Consider the following 18215-nt stretch of genomic DNA (forward strand, 5'->3'; position numbering starts at 1 on the left):
CAAGAGGAATTATCCTGAGGCAGGGGCATGAAGATCCCTGAGCTCCTCTCCAAGTGTCATTTGTTGTATTTGCCTCTGTTGAGCTGAGGTGGATCCCTGCCCCAGAGGTGACCAGAGTCAGCCCACTCCACATGCCACACCACAGGGGGCGCCACCCCACCCAATGCATCCCAGGAGGTTGTGGGACACCACCCCCCGCTGCTGGTGCCCTTGCACCGGCTGCTGCCAAGTTCATCATCCTCCCTCAGGAGCCCGGCCTGGGCTGGAAGGAGCCAGAATGTGGAGGGGCTGAGACACAGTTTGGGCACACTAGCTGCCTGGCAGCCTCCTGCTCCAACCAGGCTGATGACAACTGCCAGGGTACTTTCAGGTCTCAGGGCCCTTTTCCCCATCGTAGACCCCAGACAGAGACTCATCCCAGGAAGCTGGAATGGCTGGCCTCCTTAAGACAAAGCAGGCTCCTACAGAGGATACACCTCTCCCCGTGCCCTGCCACAGTGCACCCAGGGAGATGGCCAGGGGAAGGCCTGCCTTGGCCCTTAGTCATGGATTTCTCTCAAGAGTAGAGCTCTGGGCAGCAGGAGGGCATGGCTTTAGTGACTCCAGAGTGAAGGGAGGTGCCTGCCCCTGGAAGGGCAGGCCTGCCAATTTCCCCACTATTTCCACAGGGGGCGTGGCATGCCTAGTGTGGCCAAACTCCTTTGGCTAGCATTGTGAGCCCTGTTGACTTGTCAAACATTTACTGCTCCCTGTGTTGAAAAGTTCCTTCCTGATGGGAGGCCTTGTTCTGTCAAACAATAAAGGAGGCCCCGGATGATCAGCATGCAGGAGGGATAGCCTTGCCCTGCCCCCTGGCTCCTGATGGGCAAAGAGGGGCAGAAAGCTATTTTCAAAGGATGGGAGTGGGACCTGAGCAGAAGGGGAGAAGGGGATGTGAGACACAGTTGTAGAAGTTGGGAATCCCAGTTCACCAGCAGCTGCACCCAGCCACCACCAGTGGGCTCCCCCACACTTTCAGTGCCACAAGGACCTGTCCCTCAGCAAGCCCAAGGGCCTTTCTGAGGCCAGTCACCTTTGCTGTGCATGCGTAGATAGAAAGGAGGGTTTTCCCTCCATGGAGTGGCGCTTCCAGAGTGCTAACAGTCAATAAGACCCATGGGATTTGTCAGTCAGTTGGGGAGGGGCGGGTGCACCCACCATCCTCTCTTCATTTTCCTGAGATCCTAGATCTGGTGAGAGTCACTTGAGGTTTCCATGAAATTAGTGGAGTTCTCACTGTGTTGTAGGGGATCTTGTTGAGGTAATGGCTGGCCTCTGTGATATCGGGTCTTGGTGAGGTCAGAGGGGGGTCTCTATAATGTCACTAGAGGTTTCTTGGAGGTCATGGGAGTTCTTTGTGTGTTCAGGGAGTTCTCTGTGAAATCAGGAGACCTCACTTTGAGGGAAGAGGGGTTCACTATGAGGTCAGTGGAGGTCTCTGGGTGGTCAGACAAGTCTCTGTGTGGGCATGGGATGTCTCTGTGTGGTCAAGGGGAGTGTCTAAAGTGTCAGGGGATGACTCTGTTAGGTCAGCTGAGATCTCTGTCTGTCAGTGAGGGCAGAAGGGGTCTCTATGAGGTCAGAGGTGGTCTCTGTGAGGTCACGGTGTTACCAAAATCAAAGTGGGTTGAATCCTTGCGAGTTAAGTTGGCATGAGCACACTAAAGCTATTTGGGGACATAAACCTTCCCTCGTTTGTTTGTCTTCCAGCCCTTGACTATTGGGGGCAACTGAGAATGCTGTGTAGTAGCTTCCCTCACTTCATCTGTAGTAAGTTCACAGAAGGTGTCAGTTCACACAAGGGCAGTGTGGAAATTAATGGTAACTAGAGAAGCTCTCCTGATGGAGCGGCCATTTTTGCAGCTGCAGCTGCCACGTTATGTCCTTTGAAGGGCTTTACCATGGATCCCAGCTACTTTCTGGGGGACCTGTACCACTTCTAACAGTTTAAGCATCTCTGGCCCATGTTTAACGTCCATGATTCACTCTGGAGACCTCTGTGGCTGGAGGTCACTTCTGGGCAAGCATGGCTTAAAGACCCATTGGAATCAAGGAAAAGGGCAGCAGAGTTTAAGATATGACAGGATATTAAAGAAATCTGAAGGGTCTCTGGCATCATATCTTGATACTGAAGTATTCTATTTTGGGATAGCCAGAGGCCTCATCAGTCACTGGTAGACTAGAGAATTGATGTAGGAGTCCAAACCCTCATAGGTAGGTCCATAGCCGATTTTTTTGCTTTCTTGATTAACAGGCAGATGGCAGCTACTGCTCTCTTGGGGGCTACACTTTAACCACGGTGTCCAGCTTGCCCCACTCAAAAGCGTCCGTTTATGGTCGCCGTAGTTTATCAGAGAAGCTGATAGCCCTGCATCCAATGTAAAGAATCCAAGGAAGAAAAAACAGAGCCATCCCTTTAGACACATCATATCCCTTACAGGTCAAGAAGCTGAACATACTTAGCTCACATCTGACTCTATCCTCCTGGGGATAGAATCACACCCTGCAGGATTACCCTTCTCCCCGCCCCCATTTTCGATGCCAATTGCAAGTTCGGGTCGTGACCTGTGCTCCTGACAAAGCGGCCGCGAGACCGCAGGTTCCCACCACCCCCTCCCTGGGTTTGAGGGCTCTGATAGAGCGGCTCACACAACTCGGGAGAACCTCTCCCTTCTGAACAGCCACAGGGAAGAGGTGCATAGAGCAAAACATGTGTGGCAGGGAGGAGGAGCTCCCGGGGCCTCTCTGGGTGTGCCACTCTCCCCGAACCTCCACGTGTTCGCCAACGCGGCAGCTGTCTGAGCACCGTCCTTTCGCAGTCTGACGGAGACTCCATCGCCTGGGCATAGTCGATTACGGTCATTGGCCGTTGGCTACTCAGCGTGACCTTCAGCCCCTCTTGCCCCCGCCCCCACCCCAGGGCTGGGGGTGGGGATGGGGACGGGGACAGGCCTGAAACTTCCAAGGCCCGAATCGAATCGCACAGTTGGTTTCCCCGGCACCCAGCCCCCACCCTTAGGGCTTCTCCAACACTCACCTCGTTAACACCAGTTCAGGTGGCGTTGAAAGGGGCTTGTTAGGAATAACACCAGACAAACCACTTCGCCTTTCTGGCTCTGGACTCGTTTCAGGAACTGAGCCCTAAAGTAATTCTCCTAACCAAAGATGCGCCATGTGGCTCTCGTATGGGCAATCACAGGACTTTTAGGCACTCGGTGCCAGAAACCAAGGGAAGGCATTTACTGTTATAGCCCCAGGAGCGCACAGCATTGAGAGCACTAAGGTCACGGGCAAAGCTAGATTCCCCTGTTCTGAAAACTTACTGATTCCGGGAAAGCTTCCTCTTTATGGCTTCTGGCTTCAAGGGGCATATGTTTTACCCGGGGCCAGCCACCTACCTGCTTCCGTTTTACCTTTCCTGGCGTGGCACCAGCTGCTCACTCCACCTGTCCTTGGGCCCATAGTTCCGAGTTAGCCCTGCTTGAATCATGTAGGGGAATCTCTCGCTTCTCAGGGGCTGCTGTATCCTGCAAGAGGGCCATCAGCTCACCTCCCCCACTTTTTGGCGCTTGGAGCTCGGTTTTCTCCTGTTCCCGGCCTGTGGAGGCCCCTAACTCACAGCGCATGTCCCTCCCTAGAAGGGGGTGGGGAACGGGGCATTCTGGTACACACAGTGAGGAATCCTTCAGCAGTCTGGACCCTGTTTCACAGGTCCAGGGCTCCAGACGTCTTCCGGTCTCTCCCTTTCCTGAGACCTCCTTCAGTTCACACTTTCCTTCAGAAAGGTTTCCCTTGTGGGCATTCCACACCAAGAACACGGCTCCACTAGGGAGCAAAGATTCAGCCTGCTCTCCTCCTTCCTGCCGAGGTCACCGGGGCCTCCCGGAGCCAACCGGGGGAGGGGGCTGTCCCTCAGCCCCATCACGTCTCATCTGTGGTCAAGGGAAACTGCCACGGCTCGGTCTTCTTCGATCCCTTCCCTCCCTGGGGACGGTTCGGACAATCCTGCCACCAACGCCCTTCCTCTTGGCAGTCCGCACACCGATTAGCCCCCGACATTGTGGGTGGCCTCCTGGCCCCTCGGTGGGGGCCGGGGTTACTCACCCATGGCATATGCCCCCTCTCCCTCAGGATACCTTGAGGAGACTGGCGGGCCACAGCGAGCAGGGCGGCCTGCCTTTTCATCATCTTGTCTTCCTTTGCATCCTCAGCTTCAAGTCGGTTATGGAGCACCCTCCGTGCAGCCACTCGTAGCTGTGCGGGACTGGTAGCAGGATGGATCGCCAACTTTTGGAGTTTCCCACGGGTGTCTGGAGCACTTCTGAGATCTGAAACACGGATTCGGGATCACTGTACTGCCCCGGGCCTCCAGGTCCCAGTTTGTGTATCGCCTGAGGCAGTCCTGCGGCCTCTGGAACAAAGTGTGTGGGTGTGGTGGGGTGGGGGTGGGGGGGGTGGGCGCGGGGCGGGGAGGGGCGGCTCGGCTTTCCCCAGGGCCCTATTGGACCTGTCTGAATTTAGGCCATTTAATGGGTGGCCGGCTTACTCTTTTCATGGCTTTCAGAAGCAGACCCCAACAATATCCTCCCTTTCCTCCATCCCCAGGATCATTGGGATTTCACCCTGCCTCGCTCTCTGGCACAGCCTGTCCACCAGGCCTGCGGATGTCCGATCCTGGGTCATCTGCCTTACCCGCTTGTTCCCTGGCTTCGAACGGAACGGATGACTTTGCCTCAGGCATGCTAACCTTCTCCTCCAGAAGCCCACAATTCGTATGGGGTGAGAATTCATATGGAGTAAGTATAATAATATTGCTCATAATGTTATTTTTATTATTAATAGCTAACAATTATATAGTGCTTCCTATATTCCAAGCAATATTCTAAGTGCTTTCTCAATGTTAACTCTTTGAATCCTTGCAATTCCCCCATGAGGTAGGTATTATTTCTTTCAAATGAGGAAACTGAGGCACCAGAGAGAGGCTAAAACCAATATGTAACTGATAAATGAATTCCTCGATAAGGCTGAGTAAATGCAGGCTCTTTGTGTTCGGAGTCTTGGCTCTTGATACTCTATACCTGTTCTCCTGCAAGTCCTATGAAACTCAGAAGCTTGTACCGTGGTGGTGAGGCACAGGGGCTTTAAGCACACTGCTGAGTTCCAGAGCTGACTCCACCCTTGGCTTGGTAGTGAAAACAGTCCTGGATTTGAGAAGCTCAGTATCTACTGCCCTCTCCTCTAGGACCCAGTAGAGGTGGGGGATACAGATGCAAATGTTGGGAGACTTTTAAGTTCTAGGGGCAGGTTGTATCCAAAGAAGCTGAGGGCCTGCAGGTAACTTCTCCTCGCCAGTTTAGCACCTCCCCTACCCCTTCAGCCCCCATCCATGCAGAAAGGCAGCATGAGCCTGGAATCACTCAGGCCTAGATGGAAATCCTGGCTCTGAAATGCACTGGCTTTGGGTAACAACTTAGGCTTCATGATCAAGAAGGTAAAATCAGAGGAAGATGGTGCTGTTGAGTGAGCATCCCAGCAGCTGAGTTAAACGGTAACCAAAATGACTGCCTGACTCAGGGGCATAAGGCTTTAATGCACACACACTTCACATGTCCCAGGCACAGGCTAGACATTCTACACGGCTCCTCCCTTTTCATACTCCCAATAGCCCCAGGAGTTGTGTTGTTCTATACCCACTTCACAGATGAATAAACTGAGGTTCAGAGACCTTAAGTAAGTTGTACCAAAAGTTGGGCTTCTTTGAATCCTTGTTACCATTATGGGCTTAACTGTATCCTCCCAAAATTCATATGTTGAAGACCTAACACTTAGCACCTCGGAAGGTGATTGTATTTGGAGACAAGGACTTTAAAATGGTGATTAAGTTACATGAGGCCATTAAGGTGGAGCCCTAATCCTGTCTGACTGGGGTTCTTGTAAGAGGAGGAAATTTGGAATCACAGGGAGACATCAGGAATGCGCTCACACAGAGGGAAGAACATGTTAGCACAGTGAGAAAGTGGCCATCCACAGGTCCCCTACTATCAGCACATAATCAGGAAGGGCAAAGAGGTTTTCTGGTGCCATTTTGTCCCGAGGCTTTATCTCATATTTCGTAACTCCTAGCAGCTCTGAAAAATAAATGTTATGAATGTGGAAATATCAATGGATCTGGGACTTTTTCTTGCATTATTGTCATTTCTCAGAGGATCAGAAGATGTCATAGGCATAAGCCTGTCTCTCCTAAGAAGGCCTGGAAAGAAATTACAGAAAGTGTAGAAGGCAGGAGCTACTTCTACTATAGCTCATTTCCAGATTCGGGCTAATATCAGATCTTCATTGGATTATTAATGTTTCTTGAGAGTGCAGCTTCATCAAATTTCTCTTCCCTGCCTGGGCCTTCAGCAGCTGATACGGTCATCAGCTGTCTAGCTTGTGGCCCTGCATACCTATGCCTTACCTATTCATATGTCCAAAGTGACATGAAGCTCAGGACGCCATATTTTCTGATTTATGGTATCATTTTTGGAAAAGTTTTATGAGGTATAAACAAAGCAAACTAGTTAAAAATCTAACAATCCTTTTTATTTGAAGAGAATAAGATTATATGCCATTAGAACTCCTCTGCAAAACCCAGGACATATATCTCACAACTTGCTTGACATTTTTTTTTAAAGATTTAATTTTTTCCTTTTTCTCCCCAAAGCCCCCCGGTACATAGTTGTATATTCTTAGTTGTGGGTCCTTCCAGTTGTGGCATGTGGGATGCTGACTCAATGTGGCTGGATAAGCGGCGCCATGTCCGCACCCAGGATCCAAACTGATGAAACACTGGGCCACTTGCAGCAGAGCACGCTAACCTAACCACTCAGCCACGGGGCTGGCCCCCTTGCTTGACTTTTGATAGGTAAGAAGGAGATAGAAATTCTTACCAGTGGCTATCTGGTTGCTAGAAACAGAAACTGCCTTTTGTTAACATAAGCAAAAGAAATATCTTTAAAGGCTATGGAATGACATATAAAATTGAGGGAAAATAGAACTTCAGGAAGAACCAGAACCAAAAAATAATGAGAGATACAGAGACAGAGATAGAGAGTGGGGGGGAAGGGAAGAAGGGAGGGAAGGATGGGTGGAGAAAGTGATAGAGTTAATTGAACAAGGTGGCCACAGCATAGGCTAAGGGAGGGGATGGGAGATTGACAGTAGTCCGTGATCCCAGAGAAGAATGTATTTATATACAAATGGAGGAAGGATACTGGACAAGCAAGTATAAGTGATTTTCACTAACAAAGCATTCCTAAATTACTCATAAGCATTACGTGACTCCCTGATTGTCACATGCACAAGTATTGCTCCATGAAATTCCTGCTTGGGGACTTCACCAAATGTCATCTATTTACACTCAACACCCATTTCCATCTCCTTGTACATTCTTTCTTGTGTTGCAGTACTTCCCATACTTGAGAGGGCTAAAAAGAACGTTTCCAAAACTCCCTTGATGCCACGGTTCCAGAATTGATTTAAGTTCCATCAATGTAATGCAGTTGCATGAGATTTGAAAGGCAGAAGGGGTAGTGAAGGGCAGCAGGGACATTTCGTATATTTATTTTCCGGCATTAGTAGGAACTCCAGGCCCTGGCAGGCATCAGTTTTTCCAGTGGCCAAAAGGCACTTTGCACTGCCTAGTCACCAACCTCATGGTCAGGGGCACGGAGACATCAGCCAGAATTTCCTGCAGTTCCCCCATCTCTGGACTACATCTGCTGAGGCCTGACCCTGAGCCTGAGCCTAGCAGCAGACACCAAACTCCATTCTACTAGCCCTTGCAATAATTCTGTGGATGTCTAATTTCCTATAGTAAAGCCCTTTCTAGTGGAGATACTTAAAGTAGTTTCTGTTTCCTGCATGCACCCTGAATGATACAAGTATCAAAAAGCTCCTTCAGTATCAATTTAATTTCCAGCTTTATTGCACCTTCTTTCAGTGCAATGATATGGTTCACCCATCTTATGGCTCCTTTCCTTGCACAGATGACAGAGTTTTCTTGAGTAATTGAGCAGAGCTTCCTCTGACTTTCCTACAGGTGAGTTGAGTTATTTTGTTCCTTGAGATCACTCCCATTTCCCAGAACTATTGTTGACTATGCTGCTTAGCTTCAGTGGTTTCTTTGTTGTGTTTCATCTCATTACTCCCAGAAATGTAGATGCCTCACCAGTGAAGAAAGACTAGGAGTGATGATTGCCTTGATGGCTGTTCTTTTAGGCCAGTTGGATCATAAAAGGCATACTTCTCCAAATATTATTATATCATGAAGCATTCTCTGGTGATAGCCCTTTGATAGGTACACTTATGGAAGAAGTTAGAGTTGGTATTATGCATTAGAATTTCAGTCACATAGTCCCTTGGATCTAGGAATCCCAAAGCTAGGGACTTATGTTACTGATATCTCACAAAAAATCCTCTCAGATTTACATATAAGTTTAGTGCAGGAATTTTTTTTGGTAAGTGTTTTTAAAAATGAAAACAGCAAAACGATCATTCAGGGACCATTTAATTGAATTACAGTATATTCAATTGATAAAAGTATTCAGCTGTAAAATAACATGGTTGGCCCAATACAGGAACATTTCCAAGATGTAATATTAAGTGAAATGATAAGGATGAATTGCACAAAATATTTAGCATTTAGCAAGTTTTAAGTATGACAGGTGAAAAAATATGCATTGGTGTCAACTACACATCAACTGTTCACTAATTCCCCTTGGGATCAAAATACTAGGTTCTGAGGGTTTAGAGTGGGGGGGTGGTATATCATTTTGTGTTTCAGTGGAGAAAGAGAAACATTACCAGGTATTTCAAACAGAGGGAATTTACAACAGGGGATTGTGGGTTGGTTATGCCAGGATTGGACGACTGAGAATGAGGGTATTCATTTCCTAAGGCTGCTGTAGCAAATTACCACAAACTTGGAGACTTAAAATAATAAGCATGAATGAAAAAAGAGAATGAAATATACAAAAAGAAGTGTATATGAGACATATAGGAAATGCTGACAATACTCAGTACACATGTAATCAACGTTTCAGAAGGACAGGAGGAAGAGAACGGAGCTAAAGCAATATCTGAAACAATTATGGCTGAGAAATTTCCAAAAGTGATAGAAGACTTCAAGCCACAGATCCAAGAAATGCTATGGATTCCCATGAAGACAAATACAAAACATTTAGAGCCCACCAAACATGGTATGGTCTAAGGTCTAAAGGGGTATTTCACAATAAGGAAGTGTGGGCCCAACTTTGCATCTCTTCATTGTGGGGCCTGTGAGTGAGGGAGAGGAAGAAGCAGCAATCATGGAGCAGGGCTATAGCATGGCTGCTGATGGGGGATAATTAGGAGGGAATGAAGGTGGCCTCAGAGGCTCATTGATCCCCTCAAACATTGCTTGAAGACCTGTAACTCAAGATTTGACAGAAAAATGGCTAAGAGTTTGCCTTCCCTTTTATCAAGGAAAAAAAATAGCTATAGTAATTCTTACTTACAACTACTTATACAAAGGGACAGAAAACCCAACTCAGTGGGTATAGACCATGAAGAGATTTTGTTTTATGTAAGTGCAAAGTCTGGCAGCAGCAAGCCTTACAGGTGTGGGTTGATCTAACCATTCAGGTGTCAAAATCAAGGATCTGCTTTCATTCTGGCTCTCTGTTCTGCTTTACTTGGTGTTGGCATAATCTCTAGGCTCTACGTGGTAGTCCTCCAACTTCTCCAGGTGGGCACTCCTCTGCAATAGCAAAATAGCCATGGCAGCTATGTCATCATATCTGTACAGCTCCCTCTTTTGGTAGGTCCTTCTAGGAAGGAGAGAACATTACTAGCTAAGAAATTATAGCAGATATCTCCTCTCACCTCTGAGGCTCAGATTGAGTCTTATGCCCATCTTTGAACCAAGATCGTGATTGAGATACCACGTTAGTCTTCAACTAAGCAGAGACCAGGTTTAGAGTTGGAATTGGGGGTTAATACTACCAAACCACAGCACTGGGATGGGGGAGGAGTGGTCTCCACAAAGCAAAATATAGTTGCTAACAGTAGAAGTGGGTAATCACCAGAGGAGGAACAAATGCTGAAAGCCAAAAAAAAAAAAAAAAAAAAAATTAACTCAAATCACATGGCATGACACTTGACCCACTTCTCTTCCCTTTTCCTCCTGGGTTAGCTCGGCTCTGTTCTCAACTGTTGCTTGAATGCACCAAACACCACGCCCTTGAGGCCTTTGCTCTCCCCAGAGCTTTATCCTGGAATGCTCTTTCCTCAGACATTTGCTTGGCTTTCTCCCTTGTTTTTCTATTCACGGCTCTATTTAAATGTCACTTCAGAGAGGCCTTTGGTGAATTCCCTATCAAAAATAGCAACTGCATTTCTATATACCCCCATAATTGGCTTTGGTTGTGTTTATAGCATTTATCACTATTTGACATTATTTTATGTCTCTCTTTGTCCTCACCACTGGAACGCACTCTCCCTGAGAAGATTCTCTCTTGCTCATTGTTGTATCGTGGTGCCTAAAACAGTGCCCAGCATGTAGTAAACATTAAACAAATGTTTGTTGAATGAATGAATGCGTTAGAATCCAAGACCTAACCCCACTTCTGTAATCTTAAGCAGGGAACTGAAGCCTTTATTGCCTCTGTTACCTTATCTGTCAAATGGAGATGCTTTCTACCACAGAGCATTATTCTTCAAGTAAGAAAATGTGTGGGAAATGTCTGGCATGTACAGATCTTTGATATATATTATTCTCACAAACATATATATTGATGTATATATATATATATATATATATATATTCTCACAAAGCTTCATTCAGTGGACCCAATGAGGCCAGAATCCTTTATTTAAATCAGTTGTTATCGACCCTGGTGTCACTTTAGGATTACCGAGGGAATTCTTCACAGGTGCTGAGCTTGGTTCTCACCCTGAGTCTCTTATTTAATTGGCCTGGTGTGACGCCCAATCATTGGCAATTTTTAAAGCTCCCCAGCGGGGTCTAATATGCAGCCAGTGCTCAAGACCACTAGTTTCTAGTCATTGGTGGGCTGATGGCAGGGCTGGATGTGTAACCATCAGACTCATGGAAGCATTGTAAAACCTGGCCCTTCCAACACCTGGAAATCTCTAGAAGCCAGCTTGGCTTATTTTCTCCAGTACAAACCTTCAACTGGCAGACTACACAGATGATCCTTCCCACTGTGTTAGAAAGAAAAAACATCAGCCCTGCCTCAGATTTCTCAAATGATTTTTACATGTGCAAACCATGACCTGTTTCCACGCTTGTAGATGTTAGGGGGGAGAAAGGGAAGCTTAAAGGAGACCAGGGAGACTAGTGTGTATTTTCTTCTAAAGAAACTTTTAAAAGTGCAGAGAAACTGGCCTGGGACAGGGTCTAGGATCTAGATCTTATACTAACAGGGATGATGCATGTGAACAGTGCCCAGGACAATTCCTGGCCCATCGTAATTAGTGTTCAATTAAGCAAACTAGACTTGCCTAAGGTGTTATGATAATAATGACACAACAAACAATGAATCCTTTTTTTGAGCATCTTCCCTGTGTTAAGTATTTTAGGTAGGTAATTTTTTATCTCTACAACATTACGGTAAATCACTGGTTTTCTCCCCTTTCACAACTGGCAAAATTAGGATCTGAAAGCTTGCAGCTGGGAGAGGGAAGACTCAAGATTAGCATTCAGGGCTGACACCAAAGTTCATCTTCCTGCCTGTATACTCTATACTGTTTCTAGAATCCCCTTAACTCTCAAACTCTATGACTCGGAGCAACTTGGACCTTTTTCACCTGCAGTAAACAGAAAGCTTTTCCTTCACTTAAAATAATGTAAATAGTGATAAATGCTAGGAATACAACCGAAGCCAATTGTGGGGGTACTGGGTTAGAGATGCTGTTCAAACCTCATCCCATTCAGACCCTCTGACTATTGATAGGAGAGGGAAAGTGGAAGAGAGAGGTTTTGCCTGATCTTTGAGGCATACACCTGTGTGGAGAGAGGGGGCAGAAATGCCTGGTTTTCTGTTAAGAGGTAGGGCCATGGGAGGAAGCTGCTGCCCACTCCTCAAACTGTGCAAGTCCTCCTGATTCAGGGCAGTTCTACAGGCTCTTGTCTCTGCTTATCTGGAACTCTCTGCTCCTTGTGAACACCCACCATCACCTTTGCCTAGAAATTCCTATTCACCCTTTGGATCCACAGTTTAAGTGTCACTTCCTCCAAGAAGCCTCCTCTGGTTCTCCACCACTCCCACCCCTACCCTAAAACAAAATATTTTCACATCTTCTTTTGTTGTGTTTATGGTAGTTTGTAATTAAATAATAATTTTGAGTAATTGTTTAGCGCCTACCTCCCCTTTGTCAGCTCCATCAGGGCAGGAACCAGATCTTTCTGATCTACCTCCATATCCCCATCGCCTAACACAGTGCCAAACACATAGAAGGGCCTCAACATTTTATTTGCCTGGCTGTAAGTGTTACAATGAAGAGACCAAACTTAACCCTTCCATTTTTTCTATCTTTCTCAGGAAACAGAGGAAAGGGAACCTCTGCCACTCCAGTGCAGCCTGACATTCCTGAGATGACTCAAGACACAACTAAACAAATGGTATGCACCTGGGTATGTGGAGCTTGAGGAAGAGCTTCACTCATCTTTCACCTTCTATTCTCTGATGCTGGGTAGGGTCCTCCTTTCTGGTTTTTTTTTTTTTTGGTGTTGTTCATTTATTTTTTTAATGATTGGCCCTGAGCTAATATCTGTTACCAATTTTTTGTTCTTCTTCTCTCAAAATTCCCCTAGTACATGGTTTTATATTCTAGTTGTAGGTCCTTCTGCTTCTGCTATGTGGATGCTGCTTCAGCATGGCTTGTTGAGATCCATTCCCAGGATCTGAACTGGTGAAGCCCTGGGCTGCTGAAGCAGAGCATGTGAACTTAACCATTCGGCCACGGGGCTAACCCCCCCTTCTTGGTTTTTGGTTTCCACCCACCACCGTGATGTCAGACTCTCTTTGACTTTGAGAATCTCCTCTGGCAGAGAAGGGAGGTAGAAACCTCTTCAAGTGTGGGGTGGTTCCTGCCTTAGCTGATATCGCTGCAGAAACCTCTCTCCACAACCTGGTCATGGGCTTGGCACCTGCCGCAAGAAATTGGACCTGTAGCATGTGCAATGGTTCTGAAGCCTGTGACCAATCCTCCCACTGCCATCAAAATAAAGGGTGGTTCTGAGACCTATTTCAACTTTTTTTTTAAAGATTTTATTTTTTTCCTTTTTCTCCCCAAAGCCCCCGGTACATAGTTGTATATTTTACTTGTGAGTCCTTCTAGATGTGGCATGTGGGATGCTGCCTCAGCAAGGTTTGATGAGCAGTGCCATGTCCGCACCCAGGATTCAAACCAACGAAACACTGGGCCACCTGCAGTGGAGCGCACGAACTTAACCACTTGGCCACAGGGCCAGCCCCCTATTTCAACATCTTAAATTCAGCTTCCAGAGACTGAGGGTGACCTTTTCCCCAGACACCACATTTTAAAATGTAATGGGCTCTTTGATTTTGCAAACAAAATCTTGCAAGCAGTTAAATTACATTTTTAATATTCCCAGCACTTAGCCAGGAAAAGATGCAGACAGAATTGAAAAGCATCCTGAGGTTTTCTGTCGTTGTTTTTATTTAAATGCCCAGATTAGACCATAATTCATCTCAAAATGGCAGGAGGCCTCTTCAGGCACTTCACACTTCAAAATGTCTTAGAAAATCATGTCAATTTTGGCAAGCCTCTTGCCATGCCAGAAACAACAGCAGATGCTTTTCTCCTTGAGTATCATCTATTGTGAATCAGATTATTAAAAAATACACCTTGCTCTTTTATTTTTGCCTCTGTTTTGAGGATTTTATGGCATCTCTGCAGTAATTGATTTGTGTCACATTCCTGCATAAGTAGCATTCATTGTCCCACTTTTTAGAAGGGGGAATTGAAGCAGAGGTGTGGTAAACCAACTTTCTTATGATCCCGGAGAAACTCACTCATTCATTCACTTGTTCATTCAGTAACCATGTCTTGAGAACCAGCTATGCCCTGGTCACTAACCAGACCTTGAGGATACATAAACGACTATCTCACAGGCCAGTCTCCAGATCTCTGGTAGAAGAGAGAGTCAATAAATGATTACAACATTCCACGATAAGTGCTGAGGTGGATAAAGGGGCCACAAAGAATCGCCCCTCAGCCAGCTTGTCTGTAAGAGAAGGCTTCCCACAAGAAGTGAAATATGAGTCAAATCTTGAAGGATGAGTAGGACCCCAACCATCCAAGGCCTGAGTGGCAAGAAGGGCTTTTACAGCAGAGGGAGCAGCATGCACAAGGCACAAAACAGCTTCGTGTTTTCTGGTTTTAGGTGGTTGGAGAAAAAGATGTATATGTGGGATTGAAAGAAGATAGGCAAGAACGAGAACGAGAACAGTCTTACATGCCAATCACGGGACGTGGACTTCCTCCTGACACAGTGGGACGAAAACAGTATAGAGTGTGTTAGTACTCACTCACTTACTTAGTTCAGCCTAATTCAGGTTCATACAAATTCCCCCTTTCCCTGTCTTTAGTGGTCAAAGAGAGTGTTGATCTATCTGAAGAAATATAAAATTATTAAAATCACTTTTTCAGATCCAAGGACCTCTTTGAACTGTCTAAAGTCATCCTGCATGCAAATGTGCATTTGCCTGGGTAGATTATCTAAAGCCTTCGTTGGATTTCTCAAGTGATCTAAAGCTCTAAAAAGTATAAGAATCACTACTCTGTTTATTTTATGAAAACTTTCAGCCCTTCCCAAAGTTGATTTTATCCAAGTAGAATTCTTTTATATCAATCTCTTAAAATTTACTGGTTGCTTGTTATCCATGTGGGTACCATATCATGTACCATTCTATTATTTCAAACAAAACAATTCTTCACATTTCCCAGCAGCAGGTTAATCCATGTTTGTTAACCAACTAAAACTGGACTTCTAATCTCAATTACTATTCTTTAGACCTATGGGATTTTCATACTTTCTATGTGAGAAGTTTGAGACAAAGGTACTATATTGGAGAAATACAGGTATTTGAATGTTGGGGGAAGCACAGATGATTTTCAAAAGTTAGAGTCATAATTCTATGGTGAGTTAGTTAAGATTATTTGGATTGAAATTAAGAGAAGAAACTCTACTAAATTTATTGGAAGGAGAGAGAAGCGTATTATGCTACCTAAGGTTAGAAATGTAACAAGTAACAGTGAAGTAAAATCAGGGACTTGAACTTCATCATGACGTCCTATATCTTTTCTCTTCTCTCTGCTGTTAGCTTCATTCTCCCTCTCTCTCTCTCTGTCCGTCTCTATCTTTCTGGACAGATCAGCCTTTTCTCATTTCCAGTACACAGTGTGTAAAACCCGTGAGAGTTCCTACCTCTCACACAGAATGATCTCTGTTTGTATATCCCTCTGTCTTCATCTCTCACAAATCGTTCCAAAATCACTGAACAATGAGTGCATTGGTCCCTTTGCATTAGATACCCAGTCCTGCACTGTACACTTAGATATGGCTGTTCTGTCCCTAACCATATGGCTCGGCAGGAGAGAAAATTCCTGGAAAAATGAAGTTGTGAAGATCAAACAATGGATGCCACTCTGTACATGGTAGGTGACAGAATGCCTGTCATGGCTGCCGGGACTAGGTTGTCCATTATTCTAAAAACATCTCTATTTTGCAGTAGACATGAGATTAGGATGCCAAACTGAGCTAGACATAACCTCTACATCTCCTTATAGTTCTGTGTCTACCATTCACTGCCTGATCTCAGTAAGTCACTTCCACTCTCTGGGCCTCGTCTTCCTTAGTTAAATTAACAGGACAGACAGAACTAGAAGTTCTTTATGGTCCATTACAAGGAGCCCATGAGCCTAAGACAACGTCACTATTCTTTCAGTCATTCTTTGTCAAGAACCTCAGGCTCATTGTCCAGAGGTTATTCCGTGGAGAAGTTATAAGCAATTCCTGAAGACCCTCCTCCATGAATCCCACTAGTATAGAACGTCAAGAAAAATCTCAACCAGTTACAAAAACCTTTTCTTTGTGAAAATCAGAAATGCAAACTGATTAAAGTCATGATTTCACCCTTCTCTTAAAAACATAGAAAACATTCAACACAGTAATTTACATCCTGGAAGGCTTCACAGATGTAGTCCTATAGCACTCAGGACTTGAAACCCATCCTCCAAGCTTTACAAAGCCAGACATTACAGTAAATCTCGCTAGCTGTATGGCCTCATCTTTGGCCAAGAGACTGGAGAAGATCTAGGTGGTGAATGTGTTGCCAGTGAGATAGTTGTGTTGTTTTGGTAGAAAACTCTAGAAGAGGATCTGCAGCCAGAAAACCCTACTGCTGAGACTTCAGCCTCCAAAGATCCCCCAAGCTCTTTGAAAATCAGGCCAGTCTCACAGCCTTTCCTGAACCCAGTGATGAAGAACGAGTCTGAAGAATCGGAGACATGGATCAAAAGGTTCAGGAAGCTAGAAGATGCCCTATACTTGTGTGATCTGAATAATGCAGGTGAAGTGCGAAGCTTAAAGCTAATAAACTTCTGTTTGTGTTTTAGTCTGAAAGTGGTGATCTCATTTTCTTTCACTTGTTAACAAACACAATTTGTATATAACCCACGTGCCTGGCACTGTGCTGGGCGCAGTCAGGGAATACAAAGATGGATCAGATGTGTAACCTCCACCAGGTTGCTTAAAGTTTCTCTGTGTCTCTGGAGGAATCCACTTCACCACCTGGGTCTAACCCACAGTCCAATCTTGCAATTCCCTTGATTGACATTTTCAGCATGCTTGCTAACAGACTGAACTCCAAACTTCTTAGCAAAGCAAAACCTGATCCTTGTCTACCTGACCAGTGTCTTCTCCTTCAGTTGCTATTCTCTCAGCATACCCTATCCTGTCAGAGTCAACAACGTGCCTTCCTCAAATGTGATTTCTCCTGTGGCCATGCCCTCCATCTGTGCTGTCTGCCTCTCCTTTACCTACCTCACCCCCTCCCAACTCCCCGTCTTGTCCAACTGGCTAATTAATGCCTAAACATATTTTACGTTGGAACTCCACTCCACTCCTCTGAGACTCCACAGACAGATCTAGGCCAACCTTTATCTGATCACTTAGAGTTCATTAACATCCAGTATCATATTTGATATATTGTATTTTTTCAATCGAGGGCTTGTTACTATCTCACCAGTAGACTATATTCCCTTTTTATCCCCAGCATCTTGTGCAATTCTGTTCAACACTTTTTTTGAGGCAATAAGTAAATAAATAAATGTACATAAATAACTAAATCCAAGATGGGAGGTGATAAATGCCATTAGGGTGTGCTACGTGGGCATTCAGAGAAAGGAGGTTCCTTCCCATAAGGTGATCAGGAAGTCTCTGGTAATATGGGACTGATCATTAGAGATCAAGCGCAGTTTGTATACAAAGGGATGAAATGGAGCGCCCTCTCTGGCAAAGGTGCAGGTTAGCCAAGCAAAGTTATGTATGAAGCTCAAGGCAAGGAGTTTGCTTTGTATAAAATGTAAGGACTATTAAGAAGAATATCAAACGGTAGAAGATGGGACCAGATCCAGGAGGATCTTAGATGCCAGACCTGGAGATGAAGATTTCATTCAAAGATAGTGAGTAGTAGTGAGGGTTTCTAAGCAGGGGAGTGGTATGATCAAGTTGTACTCCAGAAAGTTGGTGTTTCTGTGCAGAATGAAGGAGAAATTGAAAGCAGGAAAAGGAGGAAGGAGGCTATCGGAGTGTCCAACTGAGAGAGAATGTAATCCAGAACCAGGTCAGAGGCCTGCAGAAGGGAGGAGCACATACAAAAGCACATGGGCTGAAATTGTTGTACTTAATCACACGCTGTGGCTCGTGAAGACTTAGTGTCCCCTATGTGGCTCTGGAAACATGAAACTTGTAGAAACAGAGATAAGAGTGGTTGTTTTCAGGGGACAGGGGGAGATGTTTAAAGGGTACAAACTTTCAGTTTTCAGATGAATAAGTTCTGAGGATCTAGTGTACAGCATGGTGAGGCTAGTTAATGTAGGGGAGG

General features: G+C 45.5%; 2 long non-coding RNA genes across 2 annotated transcripts in view; both read left to right on the forward strand.

Moving 5' to 3' along the window:
* Nucleotides 1-18215, forward strand: part of LOC139041422 (uncharacterized) — a 163429-nt gene that overhangs the window by 111129 nt on the left and 34085 nt on the right. The window lies entirely within an intron of this gene.
* On the forward strand, nt 4344-18140 carry LOC139041430 (uncharacterized). The gene is made up of 3 exons (XR_011496578.1): nt 4344-4460; nt 4645-4835; nt 8067-18140. It is a non-coding gene; the product is annotated as an uncharacterized lncRNA (long non-coding RNA).

The sequence above is a fragment of the Equus asinus genome, chromosome 1 (genome assembly GCF_041296235.1).
Source record: "Equus asinus isolate D_3611 breed Donkey chromosome 1, EquAss-T2T_v2, whole genome shotgun sequence".
Taxonomy (NCBI): domain Eukaryota; kingdom Metazoa; phylum Chordata; class Mammalia; order Perissodactyla; family Equidae; genus Equus; species Equus asinus.